The sequence below is a fragment of the Oryctolagus cuniculus genome, chromosome 18 (assembly GCF_964237555.1).
Source record: "Oryctolagus cuniculus chromosome 18, mOryCun1.1, whole genome shotgun sequence".
NCBI classification, from domain to species: Eukaryota; Metazoa; Chordata; class Mammalia; order Lagomorpha; family Leporidae; genus Oryctolagus; species Oryctolagus cuniculus.
In genome coordinates, this window is record NC_091449.1 from 42,146,370 (window position 1) to 42,166,585 (window position 20,216).

The 20,216-nt window shown below is 42.6% G+C and overlaps 1 long non-coding RNA gene across 3 annotated transcripts in view; it reads left to right on the top strand.

Moving 5' to 3' along the window:
- Window positions 1-20,216, top strand: part of LOC127491309 (uncharacterized) — a 188,665-nt gene that overhangs the window by 122,220 nt on the left and 46,229 nt on the right. For 2 of the 3 annotated variants that reach the window (XR_011383874.1, XR_007919921.2), the window contains one exon: window positions 18,539-19,648. The exons of the other annotated variant lie outside the window; for it this stretch is intronic. This is a non-coding gene — a long non-coding RNA (uncharacterized lncRNA). Of the gene's footprint in view, window positions 1-18,538; window positions 19,649-20,216 lie in introns of those variants that run through there. 3 annotated transcript variants of the gene reach the window in all.

Below are 20,216 nucleotides of genomic sequence, written 5' to 3' on the forward strand. Positions count from 1 at the left end.
GTGCTTCTTTAAAGTTAATTTTCTAAAAAAAAAAGAAGTGAAATTAACTTCAAGATGCAATGAGGAACAGTTTATTAGAGCCGGCGCCGTGGCTCAATAGGCTAATCCTCCGCCTTGTGGTGCCGGCACACTGGGTTCTAGTCCTGGTTGGGGCACCGGATTCTGTCCCGGTTGCCCCTCTTTCAGGCCAGCTCTCTGCTGTGGCCAGGGAGTGCAGTGGAGGATGGCCCAAGTGCTTGGGCCTGCACCCCATGGGAGACCAGGATAAGCACCTGGCTCCTGCCTTCGGCTAGGCGCGGTGCGCCGGCCGCAGCGTGCCGGCCGCGGCGGCCATTGGAGGGTGAACCAACGGCGAAGGAAGACCTTTCTCTCTGTCTCTCTTTCTCTCACTTTCCATTCTGCCTGTCAAAAAAAAAAAAAAAAAGAAAGAAAATGGATATTAGAGGAGAATTGGACTGGGAGTGAGAGAGGGAGGAGGAAGAGGAGTGGGAGAGTAGGTGGGAGGGCAGGTATGGTGAGAACTACTGTATTCCTAAAATTGTACTTCTAAAATGCATGAAGTCTGTATTCCTTAATTAAAAGGTTTCTTTGGGGGTAAAAATAAAAAAATCATTAAAAAGATTTATTTATTTGAGAGGCAGAGGCAGAGAGAGAGAAATATAGATCTTCCATCTGCTTGTTCACTCCCCAAATGGCTGCAATGGTCAGACCTGGGCCAGGCCAAAGTCAAGGGTCAGGAGCATCATCCAAATTTCTCACTTAGGCACAGGGGCCCAAGGACTTGGGTCATCCTCTGCTGCCTTCCCAGGCACATTTGCGAGGAGCTGGATTAAAATTGGAGCAGTTGAGACTCAAACTGGCACTCATATGGGATGCTTGGGGAGAGTATGATCATGCTGGCTGGTATGATCCTTGCCTCATGTTCTCTCTGCCAAGGTTATCAATGCCAAGGGCGAGCCCACAGTGGCCACTCAACCACCCAAGCATTCACAAGAACTATACAAAGGATCTGTGCAGTCCTCAGTGTGAGACAGAACCCTCTGCAATAACCCACCTCAGGCACTCAGTGAAACCTGAGCCTCTGAAGCCAAACCATGAGTGCCCACAGACCCAGCTACATTCCACTCCACACCATATCATGCAGTAACAGAATTCCCACAGTCATAGTGAGCAGGGTTCCTAGAGTCATAGGGAGCAAGGGATCCACTCTTAGCCCAGTGAGGCTATTCCATCCCTAGAAAGAGCCAACCCTCCAGGCTAGACTCAAAAGTCAGTGGGGACTGTGGATTTATCTCTAAGATAAAATCGCTTGGTCACATGTGCATGAGCCATGGCAGCCTTTACTTTTTTTTTTTTTAAAAGATTTTATTTATTTGGACACTATAAGAAACAGTGACTTGATCAGCTCTTGTCCTGACTATTGATGTACAATGTAATACTTTATCCCTTTTAGTATTTTCTCTTTGTTTTGTTCTAGTACTATTGGTTGAACTCTGTAATTAACACACAATTATTCTTAGGTGTTTAAATTTTAACTGAAAAATGATCCCTGTTAAATATAAGAGTGGGAATAAGAGAGGGAGGAGATGTACAATTTGGGACATGCTCAATTGGACTTGCCCCAAATGGTGGAGTTAGAATCATGCCAGGGGATCCCAATACAATCCCATCAAGGTGTCATGTACCAATGCCATCTCACTAGTCCAAGTGATCAATTTCAGTTCACAACTGATCATAATGATAGGTCTAAGAGTCAAAGGGATCACACAAACAAGACTAGTGTCTGCTAATACTAGCTGATAGAATCAAAAAGGGAGAGAACAATCCATCATGGGAAGCGGGATACACAGTAAACTCATAGAATGGCAGATGTCCTAAATAGCACTCTGGCCTCAGAATCAGCCCTTAAGGCATTCGGATCAGGCTGAAGAACCCATGAGAGTATTTTAGGCATGGAAAGCCAAGACACCCTGGGGGAAAAAAAAAGGAAGACCTAAATGGAAGATGTCTGCGAGTGAGATCCCAGTGGAAAGAACGGGGCCATCAAAGAAGGAGGCACCTTTCTCTGAAGGGAGGAGAGAACTTCCACTTTGACTATGACCTTGACTAAAAAAGATCAGAGTTGGCGAACTCAAAAGGCTTCCAAAGCCTTGGCAACTCATTATTAGAGCCTAGGGAGATTACTGACGCCATAAACAAGAGTGTCAAATTGTTAAGTCAACAACAGGAGTCACTGTGTACTTACTTTTCATGTGGGATCTGTCCTTAGTGTGTTGTCCAATGTGAAGTAATGCTATAACTAGTACTGAAACAGTATTTTACACTTTTTCTGTGTGGGTGCAAACTGTTGAAATCTTTACTTCATATATACTGAATTGATCTTCTGTATATAAAGAGAATTGAAAATGAATCTTGATGTGAATGGAATGGGAGAGGGAGTGGGAGATGGGAGGGGTGTGAGTGGGAGGGAAATTATGGGGGAGGAAGCCATTGTAATCCATTAACTGTACTTTGAAAATTTATATTTACTAAATAAAAAAGACTAAAAAATAAAAAAGATTTTATTTATTTATTTGAGAGGTAGAGTTACAGATAGTGAGAGGGAGTTAGAGAAAGAAAGGTTTTCCATCTGCTGGTTCACTCCCCAGCGGGCTGCAATGTCCGGAGCTGCACTGATCCGAAACCAGGAGCCAGGAGCTTCCTCCAGGTTACCCATATGGGTGCAGGGGTCCAAGCACTTGGGCCATCTTCTACTGCTTTCCCAGGCCACAGCAGAGAGCTGGATCAGAAGTGGGGCAGCCTGGACCAGAACTGGCACCCTTATGGGATTCCGGTACCGCAGGTGGAAGATTAACCGACTGTGCTACAGCACCGGCCCCCTGTACTTGTCTTTTAAGATGGTGCTTCTTCCCGCTATTCACTGGAACCCTTGTGGGTGGGATGGAAAGTAGGCAATGTGCTCTTGCTTCACGGGGCAGGTAGGCACCCTGCCTCCTGCTAGCGCTCCAGGCCATTGCAAGGTTCTCCCTCAGGCACTATCACAGGAACATCTGTGGCTGCAGCCTCCTCTCATTTCTCTTTAAGAAGATGGCATCTCCTCCTCCTGATGCTGATTCTGGCATTTGTAGTAGTGGAACAGAGGAGCACCGTCTGACTCTTTGCTGCCGAGTATGATACTCTGAAGGAGTAGGGGAGGGGAAGAAGCAGGTCAGCTTCCCTGCTCCAGCCCTGGCGGTTGTTCAGATCCCAGTCAGCTCCCCAGGCTGAAGTAAAAATCAGTAGGTGACTGTGGCATTCCCTCTCAGATGAAACTTCGAGCAGCAGGACATGCAGGTCCTTCTTCCTGCCTTGTCGTACACACGGCTGGTTGCAGTGGTGTCTTTGTTTTCTCTCTGGTCCCAAGGAGTCTATGTTGTTTTTTCAGTTTTTGGCCAAAAAATGTCCATCAGTCATGCCCCTGGAAACGTGGTCCTTTCTTTGTTCTTTTCATATCCCAGAGCAGCTCTCCATTTTCATTAGTATGGAATAACTCATCAGTTTGTTATGTTGCATATAATAGAATTGATAGTGATCATGCCTGCCAGCAAAAACTCATATTCTATTTTTCTACATGCTCCTCCCATTATAGCTCTCAATATCAATGTCACGGAAATAAAATGCCATTTGACATGAAATGCCATGAAGAGTGACATTATAGATTTGCTATCTAGCTAAGAATCTCACAAGATAATAAATATAATACTGATAATCTTTCACTCTTTTTTTCTTTTAACTTTTACTCAACTGTGGATTCAACTGTAAAATGGGCTGATAACACATGGAGTTAAAAATTGGGTTACAAAAATCTCCAATGAAATTACTATGATTCAGTTTTTTTAATCAGGAGAAATAATTTAAGTGTGTAAAAATAAATGTTAGTTGAATTGTATCTGCTTATAACATATGATCCATGTGTATTAGAATGCTGCTTTTGGCTTGTGTGATTCTACAAAAGCATTTTGTTTCTGAGTAACAGGAGTATCTATCCACTTAGTGGGAGAATTATAAGGTATTTTATCCAAAAGAAACACCCTTGGATGGAGGAGGAGTGGGCTGCAATAACTTATGCATGCATTCCTGCCAATAATATAAATGTCCTCTTTTTTGATGGAAGCTGGCCATGAGCAAAATTTGTTTCCTATGACATTGCATACTGTATTCAGATTTGCAGCCATAATCTTGTCAGAGTAGATTATCACATGATTGGAGCAGTAAAAAAAATGAATTGGGGTTTAAACTTTTATGAAAAAGCACTTGTATTGTGGAATAAGACTTTTTAATGGAGTGCAGGCATTAAACAGACCTTGTATTAGGCTCTGAAATTAATGGGTCACTGTATAACTTTCCAGTTTTCATAGCTTGATAAGATTAATGCTTGCTTATATAGCAAATTCAATGGCTCATTTAATTTCACATGAATGTTTAAAGTCAAATTGCTTTTGGATTAAGTCTAAACTCATTATTCATTTTAATGTCTGAAAGAACTTTCATTTTTCTTTCACTTTATTTAATCAAGTGCATCATCATTAAGTAAAAGCTAAGGACCTAGATAGCTAAAAATAATGGTAAAAAGAAATTTATTAATTTACATTGAAAAGAGACTTATTTGTCATAAAATTTATTTAATATTAGACCATGCTTACATAAGGTGCTATTTCAGAAAAGATGAGATATTTATAGGCTTTTTGTCATGCTTTAAAGTACCATATTGAAAAGCTGCCTATTTGGCTGCCTTAATATTCAATGTGCATTCCTTGGGAAAAGATTACTATTGACTTTTATTTACACGTTTTTTTCATTCATTCTCTTAGTCTACAAACATTTATTCAGAAAAGACATTTTTTAAGGTGCTGATCAAGCACTGTGGAGCATTCACCAATCAAGAACACCACATGCCTGACCTGAAAGAGCTGGCAAGTCTAACAGAATAGAATTCACTTCAGAGGACTATGGAATTCTCATCTGGATGAGGGGGTTTATTCAATAATCGCTAAGATCTTTCTCAGTTCTCAAGTTCTATTATCCCATGGCTATATCCACATTGGGGTTTGTCGCTCCCCCTCTTCGTGGAGGAACGACACTAAACTCTGCCTAGGTTTCTTATCCGAGTCACGGCACCATTATGTCGCTCCCCCTCTTCGTGGAGGAACGACACAGGACCCTGCACTGTTCTTTCGTCTGCTCGGCCCTCCCCGGGTTTGCTGCTGGTTCTTCCCGGGTTGGCTACCGTCCCTTCCACCTCCATGGAAGGGCGGTTCCCCCTGCCAGTTTCCCCACTTCTGCGGGGGAGCGGCACACCGCCGGCCGGCTCTCTCGGGGGCTGCTCAGGTGTTCCTTCAGATAGATGTTCCTGGTGCATGTTGTCTCTCTCCTCCTTTATAGTCCTCTTCCACCAATCCCAACTCTGCTACCCACACGCTGAGTACGCTGCTCTCCTGCAATTAGGAGCAGGTCCTGCTGTTTATTGGTTGAACTGGAGGCAGCTGAGTAGAAGCTGTTTCCTCCTCTCCCAGCGCCATATTGTGGGAGAGCAGATGCATAGAATAAGTCTTAATTCCAGTAACAGTCTAATCTGAGTTGCTCCCAGTTGCTCCCCACAGGGGTTATGAACAGAAAAGGTAAAAAAAATCTTCAAATTTATAATATTGGTCATACAGGTATAAATGTATCAAGTATAACCATAGGAAAACTGTAATTACTAATGTGAATATTCATTTGAAATATATAAGGCATACAAGTGTCTTCTATCACTTCGTGTTGCACATGCAGCAATTTTTATTTCCAGTTTGGGTAAAAGTTGTGATAAGCATTTCTGGAACATGCACTATATTTCTAGGACTTTACTAAGTTCCAGGAGAACAGAGAAGTGTTGGTCTTTCTTGGTCATTTCTTTGTTCATGTGGCCTATAACAGTGCTTATCATGTAGTAGGTGATCAAAAATATTTGTTAAGTAACTGAATGAAATAATGAATGAAAGTGTAAAGGAATGATTGAGTGGATGCTCTTATTTCATATGCTTTTTATGAATAGCTGAACGAAGTAGGTCTTTTATTCTCATTTTATAGATGATGAAACTTAGAAAGGCGAAGTGACTTTCTCAGTGTAATGTGAGTAATACAGTAAGGCTGGGTTGGAACCTCAGTTACTTTCTGCCTTTTCATGTTGACATAAAACGGAGATGACAATTCTAGGATCATAGTGCTTCTCGATTTTGGTTATGTATTATAATCAGCTGTAGTTCTTTCTAAAACTAGCAATGCCTGGAAATCCCAATTTAGTTAGAATTACCATAAGGCCTGAACTTACGCACTTTTAAAAGTTCCCCATGATTCTAATGGCAACTGGGGTTCAGATTCACAATGATCATAAACTCAACAGTTGTAGAAATACAGAATATGACATTTGCAAGTCTCTTAATTAACCTTCAAATTTCACTAAATAATGTAGTTGGTCTGTATATGCAATGTTTGAGTTGGGACAATATAGCATTGGGGTGAAAAGCTGGACAGCCAATAAATCCTTCACTTAGGATGACTGGGCCTCATACCCACCAGTCTTGTAGCACAAGAGTTAGTTTGAGTAGCCACAAAATGAATAATTGGTATATATGTTAACCTGGCTTTCTCCCTCATTTCCTTTTTTCCTTCTATTAAAGAAAAATTATTTTACTACTTATTAAGACAGTAAGGAAGACTTTATTCAAGACTAATGAAACAGGGGAGAGAGATTAAGCTTAATTCTAAATACAATAAAGATGAGTGGGTATTTATAACCAATGAGCAGAGCAATGGGATCAATGGATGGAAAATCGTGAAGGGGAGACATCAAGGATATGCATGTTCCTGCTAAACTGGACTACTAGTGTTCCTGCTAAAGAGATGCAAGAACTTAGACAAGGGAGGAGAATGAGGAACTTGATGAGATATTTAGGATGGGGTTTTCTCCCTAAACTGGTTTAGTAGGATTCATGCTGAGGCAGACCAAAGTTTAAGCAAGTCAAAAAGTCCTCTTCTTCTCAGAGGAGCCTAACTAAAGTATGGTCAGAATGAAGTCTATGTCTCTTCCCTCGCCCCTCTCCTCCCCCATTTCTTCTTCTTCTTCTTCTTCTTTTTTTTTTTTTTTTTTTTTTTTTTTTTTTTTTTTTTTGACAGGCAGAGTGGACAGTGAGAGAGAGAGCCAGAGAGAAAGGTCTTCCTTTGCCGTTGGTTCACCCTCCAATGGCCGCCGCGGCCAGCGCGCTGCAGCCGGCGCACTGCGCTGATCCGATGGCAGGAGCCAGGAGCCAGGTGCTTTTCCTGGTCTCCCATGGGGTGCAGGGCCCAAACACCTGGGCCATCCTCCACTGCACTCCCTGGCCACAGCAGAGGGCTGGCCTGGAAGAGGGGCAACCGGGACAGAATCCGGCGCCCCAACCGGGACTAGAACCCAGTGTACCGGCGCCGCTAGGCGGAGGATTAGCCTAGTGAGCCGCGGCGCCGGCCCCCCATTTCTTCTTCCACTAGTCTTTATTGTGAAACTATAGGAGAAAAAGCATAAAATCATGCTCTCGAAGAACTTATAATGTAGTGCAATTCCTTCTGAAGAGTCCAATCTAAGCATGATAAATCTGCAAATGTCAGTGATCTGTCACAGTAGATAATATTCAGCTGCATTGATCATCTTTCCCAAAATCATAATTACACTAAAACTGTTGGTCCAGAGTTACCCCTTGTTCTTGACAGCTGAAAAACTCCTATATACCTGCTTAGAGTAAACACTCCTGAAGAACTCGTGAAACCTAGGATGCACTGAGTGGAAATCCCCAGGGAAAGGATTCTAAAATGTACTTTTTCTTTCAGGTACTCCCAGGTGATTTTTAAGAATGGGACAGGATGGGCAACATTATTATGAGGGTGCTTCAAAATGTTTGTGGAAAAATGGAATTAAAAGAATTTTATTTTGGTGGAAAATATTTTGAAGTCCATGTATAGTTTTTTTCATAATGTGCATGAACTTTTTGAAAATCCTTCAGATACTGCACTTCAATTTCTTTTTGTGAAAAAATAAATTTATTTTTAGTTCTCATTTTCCACGAATTTTTGAAATCTCCTTGTATAACTTTGGGGTTGGGGCATGGTTCTTAAAAATGTGCCCCTTGGGGCTGGTGCTGTGGCGTAGCGAGTAGAGCTGCCACCTGCAGTGCCAGCATCCCTCATGGGTGCCAGTTCATGTCTTGGCTGCTCCATTTCTGATTCAGCTCCCTGCTATGGCCTGGGAAAGCAGTAGAAGATAATCCAAGTGCTTGGGTCCCTGCACTCACATGGGAGACCCGGAAGAAGCTCCTGGTTCCTGACTTCATTGCAGCCATGTGGGGAGTGAACCAGTGGATGGAAGACCTCTCTCTTTGCTTCTGCCTCTCTGTAACTCTCTTTCAAATAATAAATTTAAAAAAATCTTAAAAAAATTTAAAGGGGCCGGCACTGTGGTGCAGTGGGTTAATGACCTGGCCTGAAGTGCCGGCATCCCATATGGGTGCTGGTTCTAGTGCCGGCTGCTCCTCTTCCGATCCAGCTCTCCGCTATGCCCTGGGATAGCAGTAGAAGATGGCTCAAGTGCTTGGGCCCCTGAACTCATGTGGGAGACCCGGAGGAAGCTCCTGGCTACTGGCTTCGGATTGGCACAGCTCCGGCTGTTGCAGCCAATTGGGGAGTGAACCACCGGATGGAACACCTCTCTCTCTCTCTCTCTCTCTCTGCTCTCCTCTCTCTGTGTAACTTTCAAATAAATAATAAATAAATCTTTTAAAAAAATTTAAAAAGTGGGCCCCTCAACCAGTATCATCAGCGTCATCTGGGAATTGGTTATAAATGCAAATTTTCTAATCTCTTCCAGAATTGCCAATGAGAAACTCTAGGATGGGTTCCAGCAATCTGCACTTTAACAAGTCCTCCAGGTGTGCACTCATATTTGCAAATCATCGACAACAGGAGACAGCTTTGTTTTGGGTCCTAAGTAGAAAGGAATATATCTTATGTCCACATTTTTCTGAGATCCAGAGGGTAAAAGAACAAGCAAAGCAGCATTCCAGTTGGGGCTGTGAGAGTATGGGTAGGAATGCAGAGGCTGAACCAGGAGAGCTATGGAACTACCTAGAGTCTCCTCCTGTGTGGGCATAGAAAAATTTGGGGCACCATGTACCTGAACTGCCAAGTAAGTGTGTTCATGTCTGTGGCTAAGCTAAGTGTGATGAAAGGATGTTGATTTTGGGAGGTGAACCAACGGAAAAGGAAGACCTTTCTCTCTGTCTCTCTCTCTCACTGTCCACTCTGCTTGTCAAAAAAAAAATGTGATTGAAGTCAATGAATATTACTTTCAAAGCAGGAGAGTTCCAAGGCATGAATGTAGAAATCAGCTAGGAAATTGAACGGCACAGCAAAACTCACCTAGCCCTATAAAAAAAAGAGAAGAAAGGAAGAAGAAAGAAGGAGAAAGAGGAAGAGGAAGAGGAAGAGGAAGAAGAAGGAGAAGAAGAAGAAGAAGAAGAAGAAGAAGAAGAAGAAGAAGAAGAAGAAGAAGAAGAAGAGGAGGAGGATTTTGTGACATTCTTATGAGAATTCCAAAGCTATATCTCATTTTCCATGCAAAGAGTGGCACAATGTGATACTTTTTTCCTCAGGTATATTGGCTTAGAGAAACATTTTACATAATGAATTATTCAGGGTGATTTCCCAGGCTAGGGGAGAGGTGCACCTGTCTGAGATGCTTACAGACTTGATTAGATAACATTTGTCAGCTGCATCAGCTGCAGGTAACTCCTGGTGAGAACTGTATTTCCCTGTAGGTAGTGGAACCAAGCGATGTTTCAAATTTCATGGGGTTATTGAAGAGGCTCGCAGGAGTGTCATTCCTAAGAGGCCATACAGCAGTCAAGTTAATTAGACTCTTTGCAATCACTATTTTCTGTTCTTTTTTTTTTTTTTCAAAGTTCTTAAAAGGGAATGTAAAGTAGTCAAGAAGACACTATCTATTTGTGTGCTATAAATAGATCATTTCTGGTCAAAGTGTAATAGAGCTGTAGTTTCATTGATCAATACCTGTGAATGCTTGCCTCCCTGTACCTTGAGTGTCTTTGGGTGCAACTCTTGAGTTCTGCATTTACAACGAGCCAAGTTTTTCCTGCCAAAATCTTTTCTTCATACACCAAACTGCTTATAGCATACACAGGAGTTTTTCCATTTTGCTTAAAATACCTTCTATTTTATAAAGATTTGCATCTTCTGTAAGATCTCTTTTGGAATTGTTTTAAAAATATACCTCCCAGAAAAAGACAACATTATTTATTGTGTTGCAGAAGAACATCTGTGCTTTTGCTTTTAGCATAGTCAATGAGATGATAGAGCACAAATCTGTGAGAAAGTATTTGAGAGACAAAGTGCTTGGATTCAAATCCAGCTCCCTCACTGACCATGGAACAAATCCAGCTCCCTCACTGACCAAGGTCTAGGAGACCTTGGAGATAGTTTATGGTCTTTCTCAGGTGGTGCTAGTGGCTGCTTAAAAAGAATATTACTATATTAAATAGAGTGATACTTATATATGCAAGGTGCTTTTTTGCTCAATGTTAATAAGTTTTTCATAAAAGCTAGTTTAACATTTTGGAAACAGGTAGAAAGTTGAGAGAAAAGATCACTAGATGGGGATTTAGGAAAACTGGTTCTAAAAATATATGTAATTTCTCTTCAGTTCACTGGATAAAAAATTATTTGAGGTGACGGCACTGTGGCATAGTAGGCTAAGCCTCAGTCTGCAGTGCTGGCATCCCATGTGGGTGCTGGTTTGTGTCCTGGCTGCTCCTCTTCTGATCCAGGTCTCTGGTGATGGCCAGGGAAAGCAGTGGAAGATGGCCCAAGTGCTTGGGCCCCTGCACTCCTAATGGGAGACCCAAAGGAGGCTCCTGGTTTCTGGCTTTGGATTGGCTCAGCTCCAGCCATTGCAGCCATTTGGGGAGTGAACCAGTGGGTGGAAGACCTTTCTCTCTGTCTCTCCCTCTCTTTGTTTATAACTCTATGTTTCAAATAAATAAATAAAATCTTTTAAAAAGGTATTCGAGAGGTAGAGAGAGAAAACACTTTCTCACACCTGCTGCTTCGTTCCCTAAATGCCTGCAACAGCTGGGGCTGGGTCATGGCCAAAGCCAGGAGGTGGGAATGCAACCCAGGTCTCCCATGTGAGTAGCAGACACCCATAGTATTATGTCTTTTTTTCTCTCATTAATATGTCACTTGTGACCTCAGGAGTCAATATAGGAAATTGTCTTTTTATGCAATATCCCTGTTACTAAGCCAGAATCTCCACATTGTTCCTGGAACTCCATCACTGACGGACAATAGGAACACAGCACCATTTGGGTCCATGGGATGCTTGGGTTTATATCAGGGGTGAATGATAATGGAACGGTTGACTCAACTTGGAACTTCAAGTGGGGCTCAAAGTCCAGAGGTCAATTTTAGTTGTTAAGGGTTAACCTTAAATCTCCAAGATCCTGAGAGAACATCTATTAAGCTTCTCAATATTAAGCTACAAGGGCTTTGGATTTTCACATTTAGGTGTGAATGACTTATAAACAACAGTAAATGAACAACCTCAAATGACTGGCTAAATAAATTACTAGGTTTGTGGAACCATTACAGTGAGGGGCCAGCCCCATGGCTCACTTGGTTAATCCTCCGCCTGTGGCGCCGGCATCCCATATGGGCACTGGGTTCTAGTCCCGGTTGCTCCTCTTCTAGTCCAGCTCTCTGCTGTGGCCCAGGAGGGTAGTGGAGGATAGCCCAGGTGCTTGGGCCCCTGCACCTGCATGGGAGACCAGGGAGAACCATCTGGCTCCTGGTTTTGGATCGGCGCAGCACCGGCTGTAGCAGCCATTTGGGGAGTGAACCAACGGAAGGAAGACCTTTCTCTCTGTCTCTCTCTCTCTCACTGTCTATAACTACCTGTCAAGTAAAAAAAAATTAAAAAGAATATACAGTAGAAAGAAAATTAAGTGACTTTGAAAGATTATTTCATAGGGCCAGTGCTGTGGCACAGTAGGTTAATCCTCCTCCTGCCGTGCCGCCATCCCATATGGGCGCTGGTTCTAATCCCAGCTGCTCCTCTTCCAATCCAGCTCTCTGCTATGGCATGGGAAAGCAGCAGAGGATGGCCAAAGTTCTTGGGTCCCTGCATCCATGTGGGAGGCTGGGAAGAAGCACCTGACTCCTGGCTTTGAATCGGCACAGCTCTGGCTGTTGTAGCCATTTGGGGAGTGAACCAACGAAAGGAAGGCCTTTCTCTCTGTCTCTCCCTCTCACTGTCTGTAACTCTACCTCTCAAATACATAAATAAAATCTTCAAAACGAAAGATTATTCCATCATATCACGTTAAGGTAGCAAGTTAAGTAATGTGTGCCACTTTATGCTAATTAAGAATGTGTTTGTGAGACTGTGGGTGATGAAGAATTAGGGATTATCTCTACAGGTTGAGAGCTTGAGTAAATTGGTTGCTATCCTTTCATTATATAAATTTCTGCCTTTAAAAAGATAGGTAGAAATATTTGCATTTGTGACAAAGACGAAATAAAAGAAATGCCAGAATCAGAGTCACTGACCTCATACTAGTCAAGTGTTTTCAGGCAAATCTTCACTGGATAAAGAGACAGAGGTGGTTCTATTTTTCATTAGAAATCACCTTGTCATTGAGATGACTTGCTTTCCAAGTTCCCCTACCCTGAGTTCCTCGCTGAGTTCCTGACCCCTTCTTTTATTCCTCCTGGTTGGAACTGAGTTATAGAACGGTCGACTCTGCTTTCAGCTTTAAAAGTGAGTCAAGAAGAGAATTAAGTGCAATTCTAAGAGATAAAAACATTATAAAATATTGCCTCAGACTAAAAAATTGCCCCCAGATTTTTTCTCAAGTGCTTTGGAAATAAAAGCAGAAAATTGCTCTGTGCCATTTCTGGGACCCACTGCTTTTAGAGACAGATGATAAACCTTACCAAATTGGCACACCATGCAATAGGCTGGATCATACACATAGCTTGCCCTTTTTAAAACAGAGCTAACATGGCAACAAGCTGATTGCAGCTAAATCAAATCCTCTCACTGAGCTCTCTTTCGGGAGGTACCGGTTGAAAGGGGTAAATATAAATATGTAAGTCTCCTGTTTCTTTACTTAGATCCCTCCAAAAAGTGGTATGAAGGATATAAGCAGATTAAAATTTCCTTCTTCCTGCTTCATAGGGATGTGGTCTCAAATTACCCTATTAGGCTGATTTGGGGTTTCAGAGTCTCCCAGGAATGCTTGGTGTGTTCTTGGAATCAACCTGAGTTTTAATCCTAGCCCCAATGTTTATTAGGTCAGTTATCTAAGCAGGTACCTCTCTTCCCTGGCCCTTAATTTGAGTGGTGAGATTTAGTACATTTTAAAGGTTATTCTCCCATTATCCAACATGGGAAGCAGGATACACAGCAGACTCATAGAATGGCAAATGCCCTAAACAGCACTCTGGCCTCAGAATCAACCCTTAAGGCATTCGAATCCAGCTAAAAAGCCCAGGAGAGTATTTCAGGCATGGAAAGCCAAGACACTCTGGCAAAAAAAAAAAAAAAAAAAAAAAAAAAAAAAAAAAAAAAAAGGCCTAAATGAAAGATCTCTGCGAGTGAGATCCCAGTGGAAAGAATGGGCCATCAAAGAAGGAGGTACCTTTCTCTGAAGGGAGGAGAGAACTTCCACCTTGACTACGGCCTTGTCTAAATAAGATTGGAGTTGGTGAACTCAAGAGGCTTCCATAACCTTGGCAGCTCATGACAAGAGCCTCGGGTGATTACTGATGTCATAAACAAGAGTGTCAACTGTTAAATCAACAATGGGTGTCACTGTGCACCTGCTCCCCATGTAGGATCTCTGTCCTTAATGTGTTGTACTATGTGAATTAATGGTAAAACTACTACTCAAAGAGTACTCTATACTTTGTGTGTCTGTGTGGATGCAAACTGTTGAAATCTTTACTTTGTATATACTAAGTTGATTCTTCTGTATATAAAGATAATTGAAAATGAATTTTTTTTGACAGGTAGAGTGGACAGTGAGAGAGACACAGAGAAAGGATACTCCTCCTTATTTTGAAAGGATACTTCTCCTTACAATGGCTGCTGCGGCCAGCGCGCTGTGGCTGGCACACCATGCTGATCCGAAGCCAGGAGCCAGGTGCTTCTCCTGGTCTCCCATGTGGGTGCAGGGCCCAAGGACTTGGGCCAACCTCCACTGCAGTCCCAGGCCACAGCAGAGAGCTGGACAGGAAGAGGAGTGACCGGGACAGAATCCGGCGCTCCGACTGGGATTAGAACCCAGTGTGTTGGTGCGCAGGTGGAGGATTAACTTATTGAGCTGTGGTGCCAGCCAAATTTCTATGGAGAATGGGATGGGAGAGGGAGTGGGAGATAGGATGGTTGCAGGTAGGAGGGAGGTTATGGGGGGAAAAGCTGCTATAATGCAAAAGTTGTACTTTGGAAAATTTATATTTATTAAATAAAAGTTAAAAAATGTTATTCTCCCACCATTCATGCAAAATAAATAAATTTCTTGGCTTTTCAAATTTTGTTTGGCAAGTATGAGAAAGGGCTTGGGAGAGAGCTTGGAGAGAGAGCAGAGACAGAGCACAATTAAAACCAAAATAAAGTAGAATATTATAGAGGTAAAATAAAAGTGGAAAGGGAAAGAGAATTACAGAGTCTGGGGAGTTTGGGAGAGTCCCATCAGTGGGCCTGGAGTCCCACTGAGAATAGGAAGTAGTGGTAGGGAGTTTGAGAAGTGATTATGAGTTACAAATTTGAATTCTTTTAACATTTAAAAACTTTGAGAGACAGAGAGACACAGAGACAGGAGGGAGAGGGAGAGGGAGAGGGAGAGGGAGAGGGAGAGGGAGAGAGAGAGAGAGGGAGGGGAGAGGGAAGAGAGGGGAGGGGAAGAGAGAAAGAATGAATGAGAATGCTCCCATCCACTGGTTTTTTCTCTAAATGCCCACAACAGTGGGGCTGGGGCTGGGGCCAAGCCTAGAGCTGGGAACTCAAACCAGGTCTTCCACATGGGTGGCAGGAATCAGTTACTTGAGCCCTCACTGCTGCCTCTCAGGGTTGGCATCAGCGGGAAACTGGAGTCAGGAGCCGGAGTGGGACTTGAACCCAGGTGCTCCGGTGTGAGATGCAAGCGTCTCAACTGGCACCCCAACCCATAGGTCAAACACTGCCCCGATTTAAACATTTTTAAGAGATGTAGATACAGAATTCATTTCTTTTTACTTCCTGAGTTTAATTTTATGGCTGAACAACATAGAGAGGGGACCACAGAGGCCATAGTTTATATTCGGTTTATATATACACAAACCTTCTTGGTTTCATAGGTATTGATATATCCATTTACATAAGATTAGTCTGAGAGCTACACATAAATTATTAGGAGAGGGACTCAAGTTTTGATCCACACCTGTCTAAATGCCATTCTTTGCTCTTCTTCTTATCATGCTTCCAAGCCACCTGGATTTCAGAAGAAGCTATATGACAAAAATAAATGATTGTTTTAAGTAACAGGACTTGTTTCATGGGTAAGCTTTTTGTCTTGTCAAGTAGTGGAAAGCAGGGCCAGTGTTTTGGTGCAGGTAAAGCTGCTGCCTGTAATGCTGACATCCCATGGAGTATGGATTCATGCCCCAGCAGCTCTACTTCCAATCCAGCTCCCTGTTAATGGCCCAGGAAAGCAGCGGAAGATTTCCCTAGTGCTTGGGCCCCTACTATTCATGTGAGAGACCTGGAAAAAGCTCCTGATTTCTGGCTTAAGCCTGACCCAGCCCTGGCTGTTGCAGCCATCTGGGAAGTGAATCACCAGATAGAAGAGATGGAAAATCTCTCTCTCTCTCTCTCTCTCTCCCTGCCTTTAAATAAAAATAAATACATCTTTAAAAAATAGTAGAGGGCAATGTTTCAGCTGTTGACCATGACTGAGTAATTACTAGTATTCATCAGTGCACACCTTCTTTCAATCAGCAGTTATTTGTGGTATATGATGCACATTTTGAGGAGCTGGGGAAATGAAAATAAATAAAGAAGAAATGTGGTATTGGTTTTTGTGGAGCTTGTAGCTATAGTGGGGAGACAGTCAACCAGAATCTACCAATAAATTCATATAGACCAAGTTATCTGAAAGAAAAAAGTATGGTTTTCTGAGAGCCTGTACTGAAATAACCCGATATTCAGGATTGAAGACAGACATGAGGATGTGAATTCAAATGTTTTTCAATCTGAAATGCTGCTGCCTCTGTTTTTTAAAAGTACATACTAATTGTCTATTTTGTTCACTCTATTCAGTACCTAGAAAAATGTCTGAAACACAATAGACAATGTTCCTGTATTTTTAAAACTTATATTATTCTGGTGGATGACATAGGTGATAGAGAGATAAAACTATATGTGACACATTTGCAGATAGTGATGAGGGAGATAAAAGAAAATAAGACAAAGTAAGGAGGAGTATCCAAGCATGTTAATTAAAAATTTTATTTACTTTCCTTTTATTTGGAAGACAGAGAGATCTTCCATCTGCTGGTTAACTCCCCAAATTCCTGCAGCTGATGGGGCTGTGTCAGACTGGAGCAAGGAACCTGGATTTCAATCTTGGTCTCCCATGTTGGTGGCAGAGCCCAAGTACTTGAGTCATCATTTGCTGCCTTCCAGGATGTGCATTAGCAAGAAGCTGCCATTGGAAGCAAAGCCAGGAGTGGAACCTAGGTCTTTCACATGGGATGCAGGCATTTCAAGCAGTGTCTTAACAGCTGTGCCAAAATACCCAGCCCGAGGATATTCTGTTCAGTTGGATGTTTGAGTAGTGCCTCTGAGGAGGTGACACTGGAACGGAGTTCTGAATGAAGGCTAGTATTGAACCAAGCAATGCAGGGGAGAGGAGAATATTTCAATTAAGAGGAGAGCAAAAGGAAAGCACAGGTGCATTTTTCCTATTCCCAAGGAACAGCAATGAGGCCAGAGTGTATGGGAAGTGTGAGCTGGGGGTGGGGGGATTAGTGTGCAGGGGAGAATAGAAAATATAGTTGGAGAAATGGTCAAGGCCCACATTGTGAACCTTGGTAAAGATCTTACTCTTAATATGACAGGATACTACTAGGTACTCTTTTTTTTTTTTTTTTTTTTTTTTGACAGGCAGAGTGGATAGTGAGAGAGAGAGACACCCTCCAATGGCCACCACGGCTGGCACGCTGCGGCCAGCGCACCACGGTGATCCGAAGGCAGGAGCCAGGTGCTTCTCCTGGGCTCCATGGGGTGCAGGGCCCAAGCACTTGGGCCATCCTCCACTGCACTCCCGGGCCACAGCAAAGAGCTGGCCTGGAAGAGGGGCAACCGGGACAGAATCCGGCGCCCCGACCGGGACTAGAACCCGGTGTGCCGGCGCTGCGGCTCAATAGGCTAATCCTCCACCTAGCGGCACCAGTACTTTTGAGCAAGGGAATTTCCTATCCTAATACACACATTCATATGTGCCTATATATAGCTATGAACATATATGCACACCTTTATAAAATAGTAACTGTTTTCCTCTGGAAGAATAGATTTAAGGGGAGTATGAGAGAATGGAAGGAGACTACTTGGGAGTCTATTTAGCTGACCAAATGAAAGATGCTAGTGACTTTTAAGGTGGTGGTTTTAGAAATAGTAAAATTTCAGGGGCCGGCGCTGTGGCGTAGTGGGTAAAGCCACTGTCAGCAGTACCAGCATGCCATATGGTTGCTGGTTCAAGTCCTGGCTGCTCCACTTCTGATCCAGCTGTCTGCTATGGCCTGGGAAAGCAGTACAAGATGGCCCAAGTCCTTAGGCCCCTGCACCCATGTGGGAGACCTGGAAGAAGCTCCTGGCTCCTGGCTTCAGACAGGCCCAGCTCTGGCTGTTGTGGCCCTTTGAGGAGTGAACCAGCGGATGCAAGACCTCTTTCTCTCTCTCTGACTCTCCTTCTGTCTCTCTGTGTAACTCTGACTTTCAAATAAATAAATCTTTTAGAAAAAAGAAATACTAAAATTTCAAAGCATAATATATAAGCTATGTCCATGTATGCTTTCTAATCTAGTCCTCCATTGCAACACTTTGAGCAGCACCACACGGGAATTTTATGTGGATAACCAGGCTTTCCTAGGAATAAAGGTGACTATTTTCACCATTGGGCACATTCTACCAATTGGTATACATCAAAATGTCTTAGATCAAATATGTACCCCTATGGCATAATGTAAATGATGAAGGGAAGGGACCTCATTTTGTCATTTTCTTTTCAAATATCAAGTTGTATTAAAGAAAACATTTTTCTCAATCACAGGTGCAGATGGGAAAAATGAGTGACATCTTGATGTCCTTTCTTTGATAAGTCTTCTCCCTTGGCAGCTCCCAGTGTACTTTTAGGAACAAGATTCAATTTATCTTTTACAGAGTGGATCTGTGTCTTGGAGCTGGCGGAGCTACATTTAAAAGTGTGCTTCTAGCTTGAGATTCTCAGAGGAAGAGCAAAGCAAAGAACAGAACACTGTCCTGAATGTTTGGAGATCTCAGATGGGGGCTGAACCATCAAATGTAACTGTTTTTATTGTGTTCCCTTACATTTAAGTTTCCAAAAACACTTCCTGAATTCACTCATTGATCTGATGCTCACAATAATCCAGCGTGATAATCAAGGGGAGAATATTTGCTCCAATCTTACTGGTAAGCAAAGTGAAGCTTAAAGAGTTGAAGGAAATTACTACAAATGAAGACACAAGAACACATGCTGACTTCTCATTATAAGTTCAAACCTCATTACAATGGTAGGCACATAGGGGCTTCCAATCATTTTCAGTTTTCTCACCATATTGTCCATACCACATGTATTTATATGCAAATTGTCGACCCTCATTAGCCAATATTTAGTAAGTTTTCTTTTTGGCATTTGTGCTTCAGTCTCCATGATTATTTCAGCAGCTCAGTGACAGAGAATATATTTATGTCAGGGACACTTCAGTGAACCTGCCTTCAGAAGAGCTTAGAATTTTCTCGAATTCCCATGGAGGTATTCCACGTGGCAGTTCTTGAAATGAGGGAGGTCTTGGGAAAGATGAAATTGCTATTATGGAGGAACTAGAGACAATTCACAGCATTGCTGTTTCTCCAATATTGAGAGCACTGGAAAACATGATGCTGGTTCTAGCATCCTGGAAACCAATACAGAATCTCTGTATAGAGTACTTCAACAATGAAATCAAACTTAAGATAATTTAGACTTCATGTGTATGGTTAAAAAAGGATTGTTTGACCATGTATAAAGTTTACAGTTTCTTAGCAAACTAAATAGAATGAACACTTGTTGAAGTCTTGAATTCTTTGGAGATTTTTTTTTTATGGTGCTAGGAAAGATTAAAAATTGAGGCCACCAAGAATTTAAGCTTTCTTTTTCAAATAATTTCTCTGTTGTATGTAGTATAGCAGTGCCTCACGTTTTGGAAACTAAAGATGGTTGGGAAAGCAGTGGGGGGGTGGGGAGGACACTTTCTTTTCCCAGTTGAGCAATCGTGGCAGCATATTATGTAATCTATTAACAAGGATGTTATTGTCATGGTTTTCTCTTCCTCCTCCCTCTCTCTTTTTAAAAATATTTATTTATTTGAAAGGTAGAGTTAGAGAGAGAGAGAGAGAGAGAGAGAATATCTTTCATCTGCTGATTCATACTCCAAATGGCCACAATGGATAGAGCTGGGATGATCTGAAGCCAGAATCTTCTTGCAGATTTCCCACATGGGTGCAAGGGCCAAGTACCTGGGCCATCCTCCACTGTCTTCCCAGGCACATTAACAGAGAACTGAATCGAAAGTGGAGCAGCCAGGCCTTGAACCAGCACCCACAGGGATGCCAGCATTGCAGGTGGCAGCTTTACCTGCTATGCCACAGTGCCAGCCCCTCTCTCTTTTTAAAAATTTGCTTTATTTTAGTTTAAGAGAGAGAGAGAGAGAGAGAGAGAGAATGAATCCTCTAGCCACTGGTTCACTCCACAAATGCCTGCAGCAGAAAGGGCTGGGTCAGGCTGAAGCCAGGAGCCTGGAATGTAATCTGAATTTCCCAATGGGCAGCAGGAACCCAA